This window comes from Anastrepha ludens, chromosome X (genome assembly GCF_028408465.1).
Source record: "Anastrepha ludens isolate Willacy chromosome X, idAnaLude1.1, whole genome shotgun sequence".
Lineage (NCBI taxonomy): Eukaryota > Metazoa > Arthropoda > Insecta > Diptera > Tephritidae > Anastrepha > Anastrepha ludens.
The window spans coordinates 32,007,918-32,030,828 of NC_071503.1; the positions used below are offsets into that span (position 1 = coordinate 32,007,918).

Genomic DNA, 22,911 nt, shown 5'->3' on the forward strand with positions numbered 1-22,911 from the left:
ATTTACCGAAGGTAACTCAGACTTAACTACCGCGCTGCTAGTTATGCCTTTTCCAAACTGGATAAAGAAGCAAAGTGAACAGTTTTGGTACTGAACGAGGACGACAAAGAAACAGTCGGCGCACTCGCGTATTGGCACCCACGTCACTGTTGAAAATTATGTAGGAGACTTCGTTAATCTAGAAATCCTAGTGAGCTACTTTATCTATCCAACAAGTGCTACTTTGCCGTATGGGTTGGTGCGTGACTACCATTCGGAATTCATAGAGAGAACGTAGGTTCGAATTTCGGTGAAACATCAAAATTAAGAAAAACATTTTTCTTATAACGGTCGCCCTTTGGCAGGCAATGGCAAACCTCCGAGTGTATTTCTGCGTGAAGAAGCTCCTAACGGCGTGTACGTGCCAATCATATTGTATATATAAATAAGCAAACAATTATTTCGTCATATACGATTAACTTAACTCTAGTCCCCAAATCTGCTAATGAATTTATATTTAAAGCATGTCTATGCCCTAAAATCTAATATCATTGGTGTGAATGGTATTACCTTGCGCTTCTTAAAACTAAGTTTTCTTACGTGTTTCCTTCACTTACACACATAACAGAGAACGTTAACGTATAGAGAAGTCTCAATGACGCGAACCCATGGAATATTGACGGGTACTCGTCTCGCGAAAACTAACCTTGCAGATAAGTTTATGCATATGTTTTTGTGCACTTTTTATCAATTGAAGAACTACATACGTAAAGTAATATACTAATATACTATAAATAAAAACTAGGTACTTGCTTCTTTCACCAATGAATTACAACTGATATTTTATTGTTAAAAATGCTTAAATGAAACTTATAAATTAATTACAAAATTGCTAATTCTGTATTTTAATAATAAACCAATTTCTTAATAATTTTAGTTTCCTCATTGTCTAAATGCTAGTATTGCTTAATTAGTATTTTGCAAGTTTTTTGTTAGTTCGGCAATCGGTAATATGAAACTTATAAATTAATTACAAAATTGCTTATTCTGTATTTTAATATTATAATAAACCAATTTCTTAATAAGTTTAATTTCTTTATTTAAATGTTAGTAATGCTTCATTAGCATTTTGGGAAGTTTTTTTAAATTGGCAATTGGTTTATTATTAATGCAGTTTTTTATAATAATTCTACCTTTAGTTCATTGACTTAGCTTTTTACGTCTAACCTTGGAGGTTTGGTTGGTGGTTGTGTTATTGTTAGTGTTATGGGGGTTTACATAACTTTTTCCCCCTTAGGAGATCAGCCATGAATTGGAATTTAGTTCTATTCCTTGAAATGTAAACAAGGGCGGTGGTAAATCTGATATGATGCTCAATGAATAGGTTGTTCGAATAATAATATTGTTTTTCTTTGATGTTGTTTCGTGACTTTCTATTTGATAGCTTCTAAGTTTGTTGAGTCTCGGTTTGTTTGTTATGCGTTTTGCGCTTACTTCGGAATATCTTATGAGGGGTAGAAAAAATTCGTCTTTGTAAAACTTCGGGTTGTCTTTGTAGATTGTGCCGTTGACATTGATTGAACAGTTGTTGTAGTAGAGGAGAGCTGTACCCTTAACTTCGTAAGTGTTGTTGTTGCAGCTACTTGTTACGGTAGTCTTTTTTGTATTGATGAACAAAATATAGTTTGGTTCAGGTTGCATGATTAGATTTATATTGCCAAGACCTTCTAGGTCGCACAGAGCATCTTTGTTGTTTATTATTTGTGCAATGCAGGTGGAGTTAGTTGAATATTCAGTATATGGTGATTTTTTACAATAGAAGGAGTTCTCGAATCTTGGGCAAGGTTCGTTAAAAAATTGGATGTGGTTTTTATTGTATGTTAAGTATAGTTTTATTTTTATCTTTTTAGTGAAATTTAAAGGGAGTAGAAGTACAGGGTGAACGATATGAAGTGTTACCAACTTCACACTGCTTGTATCTGTAAAACAGCTCTTGACATCAACGCCAAAATTGTTCTAATGACAGTTTAATATATTGTTTATAAGCCATCAAAAGCATTTGCGTCTTAGTTTTGTTGAATAATTTTTTTCTGTGATGGAATTCAAACGTAATAGTGTGATTGCGTTGTATTTGGCTGGAAAATCACAACCAGCCATTGTTCGTGAGCTCAGTCACCTCAAAGTGAATAAAATGTTGGTGTATCGCACTATTAAATGGTACAATGATACAGGTAGCATTGCACAACGCGATGCAGGTGGACCAAACAAAGCCGCAACAACGCCAGAAATGGAGGGACCTACAGTTTCAAGTCGACTCCGAACGGCAGATATTTTTATGAGGAGCTTTTTCATGGCAGAAATACACTCGGAAGTTTGCCATTGCCTGCTGAGGGGCGATCGCTATTAGAAAAACTTTTTCTTAATTTTGGTGTTTCACCGAGATTCGAACCGACGTTCTCACTGTGAATTCCGAATGGTAGTCACGCACCAACCAATTCGGCTACGGCGGCCGCCTTCGGATACTCTTGGCAATAGGCCTGCGTATTCTATACCACTCGCTGGAGAAGTTATGTCGGGATGCCATTAACCTCGTGAACGATATTTTCTTTTAGTACTGAGATTGTCGCAGGATTTGTTTCAAAGACTTTAATTTTGAAAAACTTCCACAGAGAACGAGCTCAGGGGTAAGATCGGATGACCTGGGTGGCCAGGAAATGTCACCGAAACGGCTTATCAGTTTGTGTGCAATATCGCCATGGTATTTCTAGTCGTCTGTAGCATGCGTGTGTACTGAAGGACGGATGTTCGCTCTTAATTGGCAAAAAATATCCGTTCAGCATGCACCGATAAGAGACACCGTCCACAGGAATTGCTTCCACTCGACGATTTTCAATAACATATGATCTAATTATTGCACTGCATGACAATGAACATCAAACTATCTTTTTGGAGCTGTGAAGTGGCTACTGATATTTGAATAGTAGATTATGCCCTCTAAGTGACCAGTAACGGTAATGCTGCTTATTTACGGTTTAATTTAGTTGATGATTGGGCTAAGGTATCTAAAGAATCTGAAAAACAAAGAGTGCATTATTTTAAATTTCAGTGTAATTTAAAGAAATTTAACTGTTTGAATAAGTTCTTATACAAAAATTGCATCTTGAATTTTGAAAACGATATTATTTTGAACTCGAAGACAATTCATTAAAATTAAAAAGTCTTGTTCGATGGTACCAAACAATGTTTCTTATAATAGTAAATATGCAAATTCTTCCATAGGATAAGTTAGGTTAAATGGCTGCCCTTGCGAGGGGCCCATTTGGACAAAAATTAAAATTTGTCCGTTAGGATACCAAATAGAAGGACGGGAGGGGAACAGGAAAGGGGAGGAACCAAACAGAATCCAGGGCGATTTACGTTTGAATTAACCGCTACAAGCTGCTGATGAATTTCACTAGATTTGTGATACTTAAGTCCGTAATATCCGCTGATGTAGCGAAAAAGTGAGATCCTAGACGATTAATCCTTGGCCCGACGAGAGCAGGGCAGCTGAGAAGAAGGTGTTGAGATGATTCCACCTCGTCCTCCAAACAGCTTCTGCAGAAAGGGCTTGACGCAATGCCAAGCCTCACCGCATGGACCACTAACGGACAGTGTACGGTGCGGATACATATCAAATTCGATAGCTGTGTTAGCTTTGTTGGCCTTAGAAGTACTTTCGAGCGCCCCCAATCTACCCGTTGCCAGAAGGACCTCGCGACTTTGCACGTTTCCGTACTAGCCCAATGCTCGCTGAGTTGACACGAAGCCCATCTTTCCAGTAGCAGACCACAGGTTCTTAAGGGAACTTCAATTCTCCCATATTGCAATGAAACCGTCTCAAGGGTTCCCTGTCTGGCCCACTCATCCGCCTACCAGTTTCCCTCTATGCCGCTGTGACCGCGAACCCAAATGCGCCTAATATCGAAGTATTCCGATGCAATCGTGAGGATAGTCAGGCATTCCCCGACTAATTTCGAACGCATAAACAGCGATCCCAGGGCTCGAATTGCCGTTTTACCTGTCGGAGTAGATATTTTCCTCCTTTACTGTAAATACAGAATCTCCCATAGATTAAGTAAATTTTTTTACTGACTTTTCTCCTTTACTTTTGAACTCGACTTGGTCTTCAATTCTAGTTTGACCTCTAATATTTTCTCATTTCTTAATATCGGGTCTGTTACAGATGTCGTCAATGGTATGAGGAAGCTCAAGCCCACATCGAAAACTGACTCGGTTGGCCTCTCGGCAATCTTGCTGAAGAACTGTTTGAGTACTGCTGAGCGTCTTTCAATTATATATAATAAATCGTTATATTCTTGTATAGTTGTTGATAACTGGAAATTGACATCCGTAACCCCTATATTTAAAAGTTGAAATGAAACGGTTTTAGCATATTACAGGCCGATTTGGAAACTCTCTTTTGAGATAACTGCGAATGATAAGTTATATTTTGCTGTCAAAGACCTAACACATCCAAACCAGACTGGTTTCGTTGCATGCGGCTCTTCTACTTCTGCTTCTTCTTAATTGGCGCTATAGCCGTTTACGCGATTTTGGTCGAGTTTAACAAAGCGCACCAGTCGTTTCTTTCTTGTGATAACCGGCGCCAGTTGGACACACCAAGTGAAGTCAAGTCCTTCTCCACCTGATCTTTCCAACACAAAGGAGGCCTTCCTCTTTCTCTGCTACCACCAGCTGGTACCGCATCGAATACTTTCAGAGCCGGAGCGTTTGTATCCATTCGGACGACATGACCCAGCCAACGTAGCCGCTGGACCTTTATTCGCTCCGCCATGTCTGTGTCGTCGTAAGGCTCATACAGCTCATCGTTCTATCGTCTGCGATATTCGCCGTTGCCAACGTGCAAAGGTCCAAAAATCTTGCGCAGAATCTTTCTGTCAAACACTCCGAGCGTCGCTTCATCGGATGTTGTCATCGTCCAAGCTTATGCGCCCTTCGTTAGGACGGGTATGATAAGGGCCTTTTAGAGTGTTAGTTTTGTTCGTCGAGAGAGGACTTTACTGCTCTGTTGCCTACTTAGTCCAAAGTAGCACTTGTTGGCAAGAGAGATTCTACGTTGGATTTCAAGGCAGACATTGTTATCCGTGTTAATGCTGGTTTCTAAATAAACGAAGTCTTTTACAACCTCAAAACTATAACTGTCAACGGTGACGTGGGTGCGGAAACGCGAGTGCGACGACTGTTTGTTTGAACCCATTCGATTTGCCTCTTTATCCACTTTGGAGAAAGCAGAACTAACAGCGCGGTTGTTAAGGCCGATGATGTCAATATCATCGGCATACACCAACAATTGTACACTCTTATAAAATATTGTGCCTGAGCGATTAAGTTCTGCGGCTGGTACGATGCTCTCCAACATTAGGTTAAAGAAGTCACACGACAGCGAGTCACCCTGTTTGAAATCTCGTTCGGTATCAAACGGCTCGGAGGGGTCCTTCCCAATTCTGACGGCGCTGCTGGTGTTGAGCAACGTCATCTGGTAAAGCCGTATTCGTTTTATGGGGATACCAAATTCAGACATCGCGGCATACAGATAACTCCTTTTCGCACTGTCGAATGCAGCTTTGAAATCGATGAAAATATGGTGTGTGTCGATTCTACTTTCATGGCTCTTTTCCAAGATTTGGCGTATTGTGAATATTTGGTCGGTGGTAGACTTTCCAGGTCTAAAGCCACACTTATAAGGTCCAATCAGTTGGTTGACGGTTGGCTTCAGCCTTTCACACAATACGCTCGCTAGAACCTTATAGGCGATATTTAGAAGACTAATCCCGCGGTAATTGGCACAGATTGCAGGATCACCCTTCTTATGGATGGGGCAGAGCACACTTACACTCCAATCGGCAGGAGTGCTTTCATTCGACTATATTTTTCATAGGAGCTGATGCATGCACCTTACCAACTCCTCGCCACCATGTTTGAATAGCTCAGCTGGCAGTCCGTCGGCGCTTTGTTGTTCTTTAGCCGTGTTATCGCTATTCTCACCTCGTCAACGATTTGGGTATCGGAATCTTCACATTCTCTTTGACATGCGCAGCTATCATTGTTTAACAGGTTCGAGAAGTGTTCCCTGCATATTTTAAGATTGCTCTGAATGTCAGTCATCAGTTCGCCGTCTTTGTTCTTACAGGCTCTACTGTCACTAATTTGTCTATTTTCAATGATTACTACATTTCTGCCTTCCAGAACAGATCTCAAGTCGATACAGTTCATACGGAATTCTCTAAGCCGTTTGACAAAGTCTCCTATTGAATACTCTTGTCGAAGCTTGCGTCAATGGGTATACATTCCACGCTTTGTCGTGGATCGGGTCATATTTGTCCAATAGACCTTGCGTTGTAGCCGTTGGTAATGCGACACCACGCGCATTTATTGCGTCCCATGGTGTCCCGCAGTGAAGTATTGTAGGCCATGCTTTTCCTTTACTGAACACTTATTGTATGCTGATGATTTTGAAATAATCCCGTTCGTTAACAGTGTCCATAGCTTAGAAAAGTTGCAATCCGACTTATCCAATTGCAATTAATGCTATTTAAATCCTTTGTTACTAAACATAAGCAACTGCTTTCACGTAAAATTTGCCAAATCAACCAATAATTTGCATTCTTCATATTGTATTGATTGTTCACCCCTGCAATCCGTTGAAGAAATTTAAGACTTGGGCGTTATTTTTAACTCTAATAATACGTTCACATATGCATTAATCACCTATAAACCCGTTCACATATGTATATCAGATTAACTGCAAAATCTACAATCAGCTGTCAATACGACTTTGAGAGGTTTTTCTTTTCTCATCATTTTGGTGAAATACTTCGATGTTTTTGGTTCCTTTAATTATAATTTATGATATGAAGAAAGTACAAGGAGAAGGAATTGCTAATTTAATTGCGCAATTGGCTGCTAATAATAAACAGTTGGAGGAAATCAGTATGCGACGTTTAATGAGGTTGCAGAAAATTATGGCAGTAACACGCATAGGAAATTCTATATTACATTTTATAATAAGTAAAAGGAGGACACACGTTTATTGACACACGCTTTTTTCTGCAAAATGAAACCCTAATTACAAACATTTTATTAGAATTAGGTTTAATGACCTGTTTTCTCTGCCGGCATCCATTTCATTTAGTTCTTATTTTGATGTTTCTCCTTACATTCGTAATAATAATTATCGATAGCACAAAAAACACAGGGTTGTATGTCAATAAGCATCGTTATTATCTGGGATTATTTTATAATCTCAGATTTTGGGAGAGAAATTTTGTATGGGAAATCGCGCTTTTTAATCACGGATTTTGAGTAGAGCGCGAAAAAGTAGATCATCTACTTATGTAAATATATGTGAACGTATTATAAGTTGAATTTCACTAGCGACGTTACGAGCTGGTTATATTCGATGCTAGCATTCCTACGCCGAAATTGTTCTGTATTTACTAACCCACTCACTCTCAAAACATTGTATTGTGCTTTTGTTAGATCGAGATGAGAGTATATCCCTGTTATTTGGAGACCGTACCAAGTAGATCTCTTTAATCGGGTTGAGAGGGTTGAGAAAGTTTTTCTTCGATTTGTGGTATGAACTTCATACTTTTCTGAACCCTTACCATCGTACCGCTCTCGATGTTTATTGATTGACTCAAAAATACGTCATAGCAGACGATCTATTCTATCATGCTTATTTATTATATTATTCGTATTATTATTGGAACTATTGACTGTCTTCCCTTTAGAGTAAAATTCAATTCAATATTATCCTAATAAAAAACTTCGAAACTTTGAAAATTGACTTTTTTTACGCATATTGTAATCGTTAGGCTTAGGCGCTTGTACGATTTGAATCTATATCATTGGCCTTGAAATATGCTTCGATTGCGAAAGCAAGTTGGTCACCTGTTCACTGCGACATCGTGTCTAAATAAGCCGCACGAATTACGAAGCTAACGCGTTCCGCTCCCTGTTCATACGCCTAGCGGTTAGAGAGAATCTTTAAATTTAAAAAGCAAATTCGGTCACAGGATTCCCCTGAATTTTTTCTCTTTTTTCTTATATTGTTGGATTGACTTCAAAAAAACTGGATAAAACACGCCAAGTGTTTACCAGGCGGACTGGAAAACAATAAAAAAACCCTTGAAACCCATGGACTTGGTGGATGCCGATGGATCTACTCAAAAAATTGTTTGGAGGTAAGTCGTTTTTCTGAAAAGCTAGATGTTGAGTTGATTAAGAAATAAAGCATTACGTTTGATATTACAGTCAATTGCTAATGCATTAATTTTTTTTATTTTATTTTGTGATGTATTAAATATTTATGTATTTATTATTTTAATGTAAATATTGACTCTGCATATATTACATATGCCTTTATACTTATATTACATATACATATGTGAGCATTTTATAATAAAAGCTTGCAAAAAGTCTTTTATTCTATTTTATATGTGAATGGAAAATATGTGGAATAAAAAACATGTTTATTAAATTTTAAACATGAATTGAAAAAGGGGAAGATTTATTTAACACGCACACACATACTTTCTTGCCACGGCGTCTTCCGCATAAACACGCAAGCAAACTGAATTTGGAGGCTTTATATCACATGTGCTTTCACAATGTAACACACGGCACTTCGTTTTCATTAGTTTGATAGGTTTAAATCTCACAAATCACAATATTACCAAGCCATTCATTGAATTTTCACAAACATGTAATATCTCCTGCTTTTGTTTGTTTCGTGCGTTTGTTTTGTATTGCGAAAAGAGCTGACGTCAACTTGTCAAAATCGCGAAATATAAAGAAACTGTTTTTTAATGGCGCCACCTTATATACTCAATTCGACTTGAACGCAGTCTGCATAACTTCTAAGATGCCGGGAAATCCAATTGCCGTGAGGAAACTATAAATAAACAAAAAACATAAATCGGCCATGATCAACCACAAGTCATATAATTTATTCACTTACCGTAACTTCATTATAATCTGCTGGTATATTGATGTTGGGAATACGAGGGTCGCTATTTATATTTCTGGCTTGGGCAGTTCTTGTATCGTCATGTGCCATCTCTCGTTTTCAGTACCCTATTTATAAATGAGAGGTCTATGATGGAACCAGTACAATTTTGCTGAATGTGTTTTCTGTGCCACTGTTAAGTAGAACTAAGTCAAACACTGCTAGCGCATTCAGAAACTTCTTGCCCTTCGAGTTTTTTTCTTTTACCACAATGCTGCCCTCGCATTAAAATTACCTGTTATAAGTGTCGAGTTTCTTTGCTTAGCGTCATTAAGTACGTCCACTATATAAAGGTACCTAAGTCGGTACTGGGTGGTATGTAACAGTTTTATGTGCATATTATTTATTCCAATAGGTTTCCCATGGTTGCTGACCCATGACGCCTCTTACCTGTTTTTACACTGCTCGCTTAAAATAGCAACATCTATGTCCAGCTCGCTGCTTCGCAATTGGGCACACATGGCACCTTTACACAATGTTTAGCCATATGATCCTGCTTTCCACATCTCAAGCAGGGAGTACTGCGGTCGTCTTCGCGACGAAGGTAGTCAGTGAGAAACACTGCAGGGTGACATAGATAAGCTACATCATCATTTCATGAGTATCAATGGAAGGTCGATTGTGCTGTGAACTACGAAGGATTTACCGAAGGTAACTCAGACTTAACTACCGCGCTGCTAGTTATGCCTTTTCCAAACTGGATAAAGAAGCAAAGTGAACAGTTTTGGTACTGAACGAGGACGACAAAGAAACAGTCGGCGCACTCGCGTATTGGCACCCACGTCACTGTTGAAAATTATGTAGGAGACTTCGTTAATCTAGAAATCCTAGTGAGCTACTTTATCTATCCAACAAGTGCTACTTTGCCGTATGGGTTGGTGCGTGACTACCATTCGGAATTCATAGAGAGATCGTAGGTTCGAATTTCGGTGAAACATCAAAATTAAGAAGAACATTTTTCTTATAACGGTCGCCCTTTGGCAGGCAATGGCAAACCTCCGAGTGTATTTCTGCCGTGAAGAAGCTCCTAACGGCGTGTACGTGCCAATCATATTGTATATATAAATAAGCAAACAATTATTTCGTCATATACGATTAATTTAACTCTAGTCCCCAAATCTGCTAATGAATTTATGTTTGATGCTGCCATTAAATCTATATACGAGTGATCTAACTCTAGTCCCCAAGTCTGCTAATGAATTTACGTTTGAAGTCAAAGTGGTAAAGCATGTCTATGCCCTAAAATCTAATATCATTGGTGTGAATGGTATTACCTTGCGCTTCTTAAAACTAAGTTTTCTTACGTGTTTCCTTCACTTACACACATAACAGAGAACGTTAACGTATAGAGAAGTCTCAATGACGCGAACCCATGGAATATTGACGGGTACTCGTCTCGCGAAAACTAACCTTGCAGATAAGTTTATGCATATGTTTTTGTGCACTTTTTATCAATTGAAGAACTACATACGTAAAGTAATATACTAATATACTATAAATAAAAACTAGGTACTTGCTTCTTTCACCAATGAATTACAACTGATATTTTATTGTTAAAAATGCTTAAATGAAACTTATAAATTAATTACAAAATTGCTAATTCTGTATTTTAATAATAAACCAATTTCTTAATAATTTTAGTTTCCTCATTGTCTAAATGCTAGTATTGCTTAATTAGTATTTTGCAAGTTTTTTGTTAGTTCGGCAATCGGTAATATGAAACTTATAAATTAATTACAAAATTGCTTATTCTGTATTTTAATATTATAATAAACCAATTTCTTAATAAGTTTAATTTCTTTATTTAAATGTTAGTAATGCTTCATTAGCATTTTGGAAGTTTTTTTAAATTGGCAATTGGTTTATTATTAATGCAGTTTTTTATAATAATTCTACCTTTAGTTCATTGACTTAGCTTTTTACGTCTAACCTTGGAGGTTTGGTTGGTGGTTGTGTTATTGTTAGTGTTATGGGGGTTTACATAACTTTTTCCCCCTTAGGAGATCAGCCATGAATTGGAATTTAGTTCTATTCCTTGAAATGTAAACAAGGGCGGTGGTAAATCTGATATGATGCTCAATGAATAGGTTGTTCGAATAATAATATTGTTTTTCTTTGATGTTGTTTCGTGACTTTCTATTTGATAGCTTCTAAGTTTGTTGAGTCTCGGTTTGTTTGTTATGCGTTTTGCGCTTACTTCGGAATATCTTATGAGGGGTAGAAAAAATTCGTCTTTGTAAAACTTCGGGTTGTCTTTGTAGATTGTGCCGTTGACATTGATTGAACAGTTGTTGTAGTAGAGGAGAGCTGTACCCTTAACTTCGTAAGTGTTGTTGTTGCAGCTACTTGTTACGGTAGTCTTTTTTGTATTGATGAACAAAATATAGTTTGGTTCAGGTTGCATGATTAGATTTATATTGCCAAGACCTTCTAGGTCGCACAGAGCATCTTTGTTGTTTATTATTTGTGCAATGCAGGTGGAGTTAGTTGAATATTCAGTATATGGTGATTTTTTACAATAGAAGGAGTTCTCGAATCTTGGGCAAGGTTCGTTAAAAAATTGGATGTGGTTTTTATTGTATGTTAAGTATAGTTTTATTTTTATCTTTTTAGTGAAATTTAAAGGGAGTAGAAGTACAGGGTGAACGATATGAAGTGTTACCAACTTCACACTGCTTGTATCTGTAAAACAGCTCTTGACATCAACGCCAAAATTGTTCTAATGACAGTTTAATATATTGTTTATAAGCCATCAAAAGCATTTGCGTCTTAGTTTTGTTGAATAATTTTTTTCTGTGATGGAATTCAAACGTAATAGTGTGATTGCGTTGTATTTGGCTGGAAAATCACAACCAGCCATTGTTCGTGAGCTCAGTCACCTCAAAGTGAATAAAATGTTGGTGTATCGCACTATTAAATGGTACAATGATACAGGTAGCATTGCACAACGCGATGCAGGTGGACCAAACAAAGCCGCAACAACGCCAGAAATGGAGGGACCTACAGTTTCAAGTCGACTCCGAACGGCAGATATTTTTATGAGGAGCTTTTTCATGGCAGAAATACACTCGGAAGTTTGCCATTGCCTGCTGAGGGGCGATCGCTATTAGAAAAACTTTTTCTTAATTTTGGTGTTTCACCGAGATTCGAACCGACGTTCTCACTGTGAATTCCGAATGGTAGTCACGCACCAACCAATTCGGCTACGGCGGCCGCCTTCGGATACTCTTGGCAATAGGCCTGCGTATTCTATACCACTCGCTGGAGAAGTTATGTCGGGATGCCATTAACCTCGTGAACGATATTTTCTTTTAGTACTGAGATTGTCGCAGGATTTGTTTCAAAGACTTTAATTTTGAAAAACTTCCACAGAGAACGAGCTCAGGGGTAAGATCGGATGACCTGGGTGGCCAGGAAATGTCACCGAAACGGCTTATCAGTTTGTGTGCAATATCGCCATGGTATTTCTAGTCGTCTGTAGCATGCGTGTGTACTGAAGGACGGATGTTCGCTCTTAATTGGCAAAAAATATCCGTTCAGCATGCACCGATAAGAGACACCGTCCACAGGAATTGCTTCCACTCGACGATTTTCAATAACATATGATCTAATTATTTCACTGCATGACAATGAACATCAAACTATCTTTTTGGAGCTGTGAAGTGGCTACTGATATTTGAATAGTAGATTATGCCCTCTAAGTGACCAGTAACGGTAATGCTGCTTATTTACGGTTTAATTTAGTTGATGATTGGGCTAAGGTATCTAAAGAATCTGAAAAACAAAGAGTGCATTATTTTAAATTTCAGTGTAATTTAAAGAAATTTAACTGTTTGAATAAGTTCTTATACAAAAATTGCATCTTGAATTTTGAAAACGATATTATTTTGAACTCGAAGACAATTCATTAAAATTAAAAAGTCTTGTTCGATGGTACCAAACAATGTTTCTTATAATAGTAAATATGCAAATTCTTCCATAGGATAAGTTAGGTTAAATGGCTGCCCTTGCGAGGGGCCCATTTGGACAAAAATTAAAATTTGTCCGTTAGGATACCAAATAGAAGGACGGGAGGGGAACAGGAAAGGGGAGGAACCAAACAGAATCCAGGGCGATTTACGTTTGAATTAACCGCTACAAGCTGCTGATGAATTTCACTAGATTTGTGATACTTAAGTCCGTAATATCCGCTGATGTAGCGAAAAAGTGAGATCCTAGACGATTAATCCTTGGCCCGACGAGAGCAGGGCAGCTGAGAAGAAGGTGTTGAGATGATTCCACCTCGTCCTCCAAACAGCTTCTGCAGAAAGGGCTTGACGCAATGCCAAGCCTCACCGCATGGACCACTAACGGACAGTGTACGGTGCGGATACATATCAAATTCGATAGCTGTGTTAGCTTTGTTGGCCTTAGAAGTACTTTCGAGCGCCCCCAATCTACCCGTTGCCAGAAGGACCTCGCGACTTTGCACGTTTCCGTACTAGCCCAATGCTCGCTGAGTTGACACGAAGCCCATCTTTCCAGTAGCAGACCACAGGTTCTTAAGGGAACTTCAATTCTCCCATATTGCAATGAAACCGTCTCAAGGGTTCCCTGTCTGGCCCACTCATCCGCCTACCAGTTTCCCTCTATGCCGCTGTGACCGCGAACCCAAATGCGCCTAATATCGAAGTATTCCGATGCAATCGTGAGGATAGTCAGGCATTCCCCGACTAATTTCGAACGCATAAACAGCGATCCCAGGGCTCGAATTGCCGTTTTGCCTGTCGGAGTAGATATTTTCCTCCTTTACTGTAAATACAGAATCTCCCATAGATTAAGTAAATTTTTTTACTGACTTTTCTCCTTTACTTTTGAACTCGACTTGGTCTTCAATTCTAGTTTGACCTCATATATCTTCTCATTTCTTAATATCGGGTCTGTTACAGATGTCGTCAATGGTATGAGGAAGCTCAAGCCCACATCGAAAACTGACTCGGTTGGCCTCTCGGCAATCTTGTTGAAGAACTGTTTGAGTCCTGCTGAGCGTCTTTCAATTATATATAATAAATCGTTATATTCTTGCATAGTTGTTGATAACTGGAAATTGACATCCGTAACCCCTATATTTAAAAGTTGAAATGAAACGGTTTTAGCATATTACAGGCCGATTTGGAAACTCTCTTTTGAGATAACTGCGAATGATAAGTTATATTTTGCTGTCAAAGACCTAACACATCCAAACCAGACTGGTTTCGTTGCATGCGGCTCTTCTACTTCTACTTCTTCTTAATTGGCGCTATAACCGTTTACGCGATTTTGGTCGAGTTTAACAAAGCGCACCAGTCGTTTCTTTCTTGTGATAACCGGCGCCAGTTGGACACACCAAGTGAAGTCAAGTCCTTCTCCACCTGATCTTTCCAACACAAAGGAGGCCTTCCTCTTTCTCTGCTACCACCAGCTGGTACCGCATCGAATACTTTCAGAGCCGGAGCGTTTGTATCCATTCGGACGACATGACCCAGCCAACGTAGCCGCTGGACCTTTATTCGCTCCGCCATGTCTGTGTCGTCGTAAGGCTCATACAGCTCATCGTTCTATCGTCTGCGATATTCGCCGTTGCCAACGTGCAAAGGTCCAAAAATCTTGCGCAGAATCTTTCTGTCAAACACTCCGAGCGTCGCTTCATCGGATGTTGTCATCGTCCAAGCTTATGCGCCCTTCGTTAGGACGGGTATGATAAGGGCCTTTTAGAGTGTTAGTTTTGTTCGTCGAGAGAGGACTTTACTGCTCTGTTGCCTACTTAATACAAAGTAGCACTTGTTGGCAAGAGAGACTCTACGTTGGATTTCAAGGCTGACATTGTTATCCGTGTTAATGCTGGTTCCTAAATAAACGAAGTCTTTTACAACCTCAAAACTATAACTGTCAACGGTGACGTGGGTGCGGAAACGCGAGTGCGACGACTGTTGTTTTGAACCCATTCGATTTGCCTCTTTATCCACTTTAGAGAAAGCAGAACTAACAGCGCGGTTTTTAAGGCCGATGATGTCAATATCATCGGCATACACCAACAATTGTACACTCTTATAAAATATTGTGCCTGAGCGATTAAGTTCTGCGGCTGGTACGATGCTCTCCAACATTAGGTTAAAGAAGTCACACGACAGCGAGTCACCCTGTTTGAAATCTCGTTCGGTATCAAACGGCTCGGAGGGGTCCTTCCCGATTCTGACGGCGCTGCTGGTGTTGAGCAACGTCATCTGGTAAAGCCGTATTCGTTTCATGGGGATACCAAATTCAGACATCGCGGCATACAGATAACTCTTTTTCATACTGTCGAATGCAGCTTTGAAATCGATGAAAATATGGTGTGTGTCAATTCTACTTTCATGGCTCTTTTCCAAGATTTCGCGTATTGTGAATATTTGGTCGATGGTAGACTTTCCAGGTCTAAAGCCACACTTATAAGGTCCAATCAGTTGGTTGACGGTTGGCTTCAGCCTTTCACACAATACGCTCGCTAGAACCTTATAGGCGATATTTAGAAGACTAATCCCGCGGTAATTGGCACAGATTGCAGGATCACCCTTCTTATGGATGGGGCAGAGCACACTTACATTCCAATCGGCAGGAATGCTTTCATTCGACTATATTTTGCATAGGAGCTGATGCATGCACCATACCAGCTCCTCGCCACCATGTTTGAATAGCTCAGCTGGCCGTGTTATCGCTATTCTCACCTCGTCGACGATTTCGGTATCGGAATCTTCACATTCTCTTTGACATGCGCAGCTATCATTGTATAACAGGTTCGAGAAGTGTTCCCTGCATATTTTAAGATTGCTCTGAATGTCAGTCACCAGTTCGCCGTCTTTGTTCTTACAGGCTCTACTGTCACTAATTTGTCTATTTTCAATGATTACTACATTTCTGCTTTCCAGAACAGATCTCAAGTCGATACAGTTCATACGGAATTCTCTAAGCCGTTTGACAAAGTCTCATATTGAATACTCTTGTCGAAGCTTGCGTCAATGGGTATACATTCCACGCTTTGTCGTGGATCGGGTCATATTTGTCCAATAGACCTTGCGTTGTAGCCGTTGGTAATGCGACACCACGCGCATTTATTGCGTCCCATGGTGTCCCGCAGTGAAGTATTGTAGGCCATGCTTTTCCTTTACTGAACACTTATTGTATGCTGATGATTTTGAAATAATCCCGTTCATTAACAGTGTCCATAGCTTAGAAAAGTTGCAATCCGACTTATCCAATTTCAATTAATGCTATTTAAATCCTTTGTTACTAAACATAAGCAACTGCTTTCACGTAAAATTTGCCAAATCAACCAATAATTTGCATTCTTCATATTGTGTTGATTGTTCACCCCTGCAATCCGTTGAAGAAATTTAAGACTTGGGCGTTATTTTTAACTCTAATAATACGTTCACATATGCATTAATCACCTATAAACCCGTTCACATATGGCAGATTACCTGCAAAATCTACAATCAGCTGTCAATACGACTTTGAGAGGTTTTTCTTTTCTCATCATTTTGGTGAAATACTTCGATGTTTTTGGTTCCTTTAATTATAATTTATGATATGAAGAAAGTACAAGGAGAAGGAATAGCTAATTTAATTGCGCAATTGGCTGCTAATAATAAACAGTTGGAGGAAATCAGTATGCGACGTTTACTGAGGTTGCAGAAAATTATGGCAGTAACACGCATAGGAAATTCTATATTACATTTTATAATAAGTAAAAGGAGGACACACGCTTTTTTCTGCAAAATGAAACCCTAATTACAAACATTTTATTCGAATTAGGTTTAATTACCTGTTTTCTCTGCCGGCATCCATTTCATTTAGTTCTTATTTTGATGTTTCTCCTTACTTTCGTAATAATAATTATCGATAGCACAAAAAACACATGGTTGTATGTCAATAAGCATCGTTATTATCTGGGATTATTTTATAATCCCAGGTTTTGGGAGAGAAATTTTGTATGGGAAATCGCGCTTTTTAATCACGGATTTTGAGTAGAGCGCGAAAAAGTAGATCATCTACTTATGTAAATATATGTGAACGTATTATAAGCTGAATTTCACTAGCGACGTTACAAGCTGGTCATATTCGATGCTAGCATTCGTACGCCGAAATTGTTCTGTATTTACTAACCCACTCACTCTCAAAACATTGTATTGTGCTTTTGTTAGATCGAGATGAGAGTATATCCCTGTTATTTGGAGACCGTACCAAGTAGATCTCTTCAATCGGGTTGAGAGGGTTGAGAAAGTTTTTCTTCGATTTGTGGTATGAACTTCATACTTTTCTGAACCCTTACCATCGTACCGCTCTCGATGTTTATTGATTGACTCAAAAATACGTCATAGCAGACGATCTATTCTATCATGCTTATCTATATATATAAAAAGAAGTTACATTTCCTTGGTAATCTTATAACTCAAGAACGGGCTCACCTATCCAAACCAAATTTTTAGACTTTGTTTGGACTATTCAGTAGATGGTTTGTGTTTTAAAATTTTAAGAATCGGATACCAGGGTCTCGAGAAATAGGCCAAAACGTGAACCCGGGTAACCCTAGGATGTGTTTGTACAATATGGGTAGCAAATGGAAGCTGCTGATGATTCTGTTGTATAGAGTATTTTTAATGCCCCTCCGTGACTAGGGTCTCGAGATATCGCCCAAAATGTGGACCCCGATAACTTAAGGATGTGTTCGTACAATAAGGGTAGCAAATGGAAGCTGTTGATGATTTCTATAGTATAGAGTATTTTTCATACCGTTTCGTGACTAGGGTCTCGAGATATAGACCAAAACGTGGACCCGGGTAACCCTAGGATGTGTTTGTACAATATGGGTAGCAAATGGAAGCTGCTGATGATTCTATAGTATAGAGTATTTTTAATGCCCCTCCGTAACTAGGGTCCCGAGATATAGACCAAAACGTGGACCTGGATAACCCTAGGATGTGTTTGAACCAGATGAGTATCCATTTCGGCAAAAATGTATAGCACTTATGGATTTAATTGTGAAATTATACGTATTTGGGGAGGTGCGTTTTCATATGTACTCCATCGAATGCAGAAAAGGGGATTGCCGCACGCACATATACTAATTTGGCTGGTACATAAAATAACTCCGGATCAAATCGATAGCCTTATATCAGCTGAAATTCCTAACCACAATGCTGATCCTGGGTTATTTCAAGTTGCCGTTATATATTACATTTCCTTGGTAATCTTATAACTCAAGAACCGCCGAACCGATTGACACAAAAATATTAGAGTTCTTTTCTATCTTTGAGGAGGTGGTTTGTGTGAAGTTTGATTGAAATCGGTGCAGCCATTCCTGAGTTATGATATTTTATGTGAGTAATGGTTTCCTCTCATACGAAATGCCTGTATGGGAAAAACAATAACAAATACACAGCCGCTTATGAGCGTTTCTGTTGTACTGTTGTGGTTGTAAGTGTATTATGTTAATATTAATTTTGGGCGAAAATATAATAAAAACTGGAACATTCAAGGAACTGGAAAAACATTTTTAACTTTATTTATTTTAGCATAATTTATTTAGCGTAAAAAATTGAAATGGAAATTAAAGAATCAAAGTTTAATTACAAGTTTTTATCGGCTCTTTCACCTTACCTGTATATAGGTGACCACCACAATCAAATTTTAAAAAAGTACAGAAAAGGCTATTGTGGCATCTTTAGAAAGTATGTTGAATGAAAAAAATCAACTAATTCAACTGTTTAAACATTTTACCAGTTCTATAAAGAAAACTTAATATGAAAAATTTCTTGCGATATAAAAAAAACATTTTATGTATGGTGGTGCGAAGCCCACTGGGTGATGCTAGTTTATTATATTATTCGTATCATTATTGGAACTATTGACTGTCTTCCCTTTAGAGTAAAATTCAATTCAATATTATCCTAATAAAAAACTTCGAAACTTTGAAGATTGACTTTTTTTACGCATATTGTAATCGTTAGGCTTAGGCGCTTGTACGATTTGAATCTATATCATTGGCCTTGAAATATGCTTCGATTGCGAAAGCAAGTTGGTCACCTGTTCACTGCGACATCGTGTCTAAATAAGCCGCACGAATTACGAAGCTAACGCGTTCCGCTCCCTGTTCATACGCCTAGCGGTTAGAGAGAATCTTTAAATTTAAAAAGCAAATTCGGTCACAGGATTCCCCTGAATTTTTTCTCTTTTTTCTTATATTGTTGGATTGACTTCAAAAAAACTGGATAAAACACGCCAAGTGTTTGCCAGGCGGACTGGAAAACAATAAAAAAACCCTTGAAACCCATGGACTTGGTGGATGCCGATGGATCTACTCAAAAAATTGTTTGGAGGTAAGTCGTTTTTCTGAAAAGCTAGATGTTGAGTTGATTAAGAAATAAAGCATTACGTTTGATATTACAGTCAATTGCTAATGCATTAATTTGGTGGAGGAAGATATTGATGAAATGGAACCCTTTAACGAAGAGATGATCGAGTTTACACCGGGTCAGGGTTTTGAGGTTATCACCAATAAGTGCCTCTAATTTTACATTAGAGTTTGTGTGTAAAATAATTTTTTTTTTATTTTGTGATGTATTAAGTATTTATGTATTTATTATTTTAATGTAAATATTGACTTTGCATATATTATTGTACATATGCGTTTATACTTATATTACATATACATATGTGAGCATTTTATAATAAAAGCTTGCAAAAATAAAAATAAAAGCTTGGAAAATATGTGGAATAAAAAACATGTTTATTAAATTTTAAACATGAATTGAAAAAGGGGAAGATTTATTTAACACGCACACACATACTTTCTTGCCACGGCGTCTTCCGCATAAACACGCAAGCAAACTGAATTTGGAGGCTTTATATCACATTGTGCTTTCACAATGTAACACACGGCACTTCGTTTTCATTAGTTTGATAGGTTTAAATCTCACAAATCACAATATTACCAAGCCATTCATTGAATTTTCACAAACATGTAATATCTCCTGCTTTTGTTTGTTTCGTGCGTTTGTTTTGTATTGCGAAAAGAGCTGACGTCAACTTGTCAAAATCGCGAAATATAAAGAAACTGTTTTTTAATGGCGCCACCTTATATACTCAATTCGACTTGAACGCAGTCTGCATAACTTCTAAGATGCCGGGAAATCCAATTGCCGTGAGGAAACTATAAATAAACAAAAAACATAAATCGGCCATGATCAACCACAAGTCATATAATTTATTCACTTACCGTAACTTCATTATAATCTGCTGGTATATTGATGTTGGGAATACGAGGGTCGCTATTTATATTTCTGGCTTGGGCAGTTCTTGTATCGTCATGTGCCATCTCTCGTTTTCAGTACCCTATTTATAAATGAGAGGTCTATGATGGAACCAGTACAATTTTGCTGAATGTGTTTTCTGTGCCACTGTTAAGTAGAACTAAGTCAAACACTGCTAGCGCATTCAGAAACTTCTTGCCCTTCGAGTTTTTTTCTTTTACCACAATGCTGCCCTCGCATTAAAATTACCTGTTATAAGTGTCGAGTTTCTTTGCTTAGCGTCATTAAGTACGTCCACTATATAAAGGTACCTAAGTCGGTACTGGGTGGTATGTAACAGTTTTATGTGCATATTATTTATTCCAATAGGTTTCCCATGGTTGCTGACCCATGACGCATCTTACCTGTTTTTACACTGCTCGCTTAAAATAGCAACATCTATGTCCAGCTCGCTGCTTCGCAATTGGGCACACATGGCACCTTTACACAATGTTTAGCCATATGATCCTGCTTTCCACATCTCAAGCAGGGAGTACTGCGGTCGTCTTCGCGACGAAGGTAGTCAGTGAGAAACACTGCAGGGTGACATAGATAAGCTACATCATCATTTCATGAGTATCAATGGAAGGTCGATTGTGCTGTGAACTACGAAGGATTTACCGAAGGTAACTCAGACTTAACTACCGCGCTGCTAGTTATGCCTTTTCCAAACTGGATAAAGAAGCAAAGTGAACAGTTTTGGTACTGAACGAGGACGACAAAGAAACAGTCGGCGCACTCGCGTATTGGCACCCACGTCACTGTTGAAAATTATGTAGGAGACTGCGTTAATCTAGAAATCCTAGTGAGCTACTTTATCTATCCAACAAGTGCTACTTTGCCGTATGGGTTGATGCGTGACTACCATTCGGAATTCATAGAGAGAACGTAGGTTCGAATTTCGGTGAGACATCAAAATTAAGAAAAACATTTTTCTTATAACGGTCGCCCTTTGGCAGGCAATGGCAAACCTCCGAGTGTATTTCTGCGTGAAGAAGCTCCTAACGGCGTGTACGTGCCAATCATATTGTATATATAAATAAGCAAACAATTATTTCGTCATATACGATTAATTTAACTCTAGTCCCCAAATCTGCTAATGAATTTATATTTAAAGCATGTCTATGCCCTAAAATCTAATATCATTGGTGTGAATGGTATTACCTTGCGCTTCTTAAAACTAAGTTTTCTTACGTGTTTCCTTCACTTACACACATAACAGAGAACGTTAACGTATAGAGAAGTCTCAATGACGCGAACCCATGGAATATTGACGGGTACTCGTCTCGCGAAAACTAACCTTGCAGATAAGTTTATGCATATGTTTTTGTGCACTTTTTATCAATGGAAGAACTACATACGTAAAGTAATATACTAATATGCTATAAATAAAAACTAGGTACTTGCTTCTTTCACCACTGAATTACAACTGATATTTTATTGTTAAAAATGCTTAAATGAAACTTATAAATTAATTACAAAATTGCTTATTCTGTATTTTAATAATAAACCAATTTCTTAATAATTTTAGTTTCCTCATTGTCTAAATGCTAGTATTGCTTAATTAGTATTTTGCAAGTTTTTTGTTAGTTCGGCAATCGGTAATATGAAACTTATAAATTAATTACAAAATTGCTTATTCTGTATTTTAATATTATAATAAACCAATTTCTTAATAAGTTTAATTTCTTTATTTAAATGTTAGTAATGCTTCATTAGCATTTTGGAAGTTTTTTTAAATTGGCAATTGGTTTATTATTAATGCAGTTTTTTATAATAATTCTACCTTTAGTTCATTGACTTAGCTATTTACGTCTAACCTTGGAGGTTTGGTTGGTGGTTGTGTTATTGTTAGTGTTATGGGGGTTTACATAACTTTTTCCCCCTTAGGAGATCAGCCATGAATTGGAATTTAGTTCTATTCCTTGAAATGTAAACAAGGGCGGCGGTAAATCTGATATGATGCTCAATGAATAGGTTGTTCGAATAATAATATTGTTTTTCTTTGATGTTGTTTCGTGACTTTCTATTTGATAGCTTCTAAGTTTGTTGAGTCTCGGCTTGTTTGTTATGGGTTTTGCGCTTACTTCGGAATAACTTATGAGGGGTAGAAAAAATTCGTCTTTGTAAAACTTCGGGTTGTCTTTGTAGATTGTGCCGTTGACATTGATTGAACAGTTGTTGTAGTAGAGGAGAGCTGTACCCTTAACTTCGTAAGTGTTGTTGTTGCAGCTACTTGTTACGGTAGTCTTTTTTGTATTGATGAACAAAATATAGTTTGGTTCAGGTTGCATGATTAGATTTATATTGCCAAGACCTTCTAGGTCGCACAGAGCATCTTTGTTGTTTATTATTTGTGCAATGCAGGTGGAGTTAGTTGAATATTCAGTATATGGTGATTTTTTACAATAGAAGGAGTTCTCGAATCTTGGGCAAGGTTCGTTAAAAAATTGGATGTGGTTTTTATTGTATGTTAAGTATAGTTTTATTTTTATCTTTTTAGTGAAATTTAAA

At 38.0% G+C, this 22,911-nt stretch overlaps 2 long non-coding RNA genes across 3 annotated transcripts; both read right to left on the minus strand.

Moving 5' to 3' along the window:
- Nucleotides 1-8,594: 8,594 nt before the first annotated feature.
- LOC128869639 (uncharacterized) lies at nucleotides 8,595-9,554 on the minus strand. Its single transcript, XR_008455354.1, has 3 exons — nucleotides 9,443-9,554; nucleotides 9,005-9,287; nucleotides 8,595-8,938 (listed from the first exon to the last, which is right to left on the minus strand). It is a non-coding gene; the product is annotated as an uncharacterized LOC128869639 (long non-coding RNA).
- A 10,260-nt stretch (nucleotides 9,555-19,814) lies between these two features.
- On the minus strand, nucleotides 19,815-20,874 carry LOC128869680 (uncharacterized). 2 transcript variants are annotated; one of them, XR_008455362.1, is made up of 3 exons: nucleotides 20,763-20,874; nucleotides 20,325-20,607; nucleotides 19,815-20,258 (listed from the first exon to the last, which is right to left on the minus strand). It is a non-coding gene; the product is annotated as an uncharacterized LOC128869680 (long non-coding RNA). The 2 variants fall into 2 exon arrangements; XR_008455361.1 differs by having other exon boundaries at nucleotides 20,325-20,669.
- Between the last annotated feature and the right edge of the window lie 2,037 nt (nucleotides 20,875-22,911).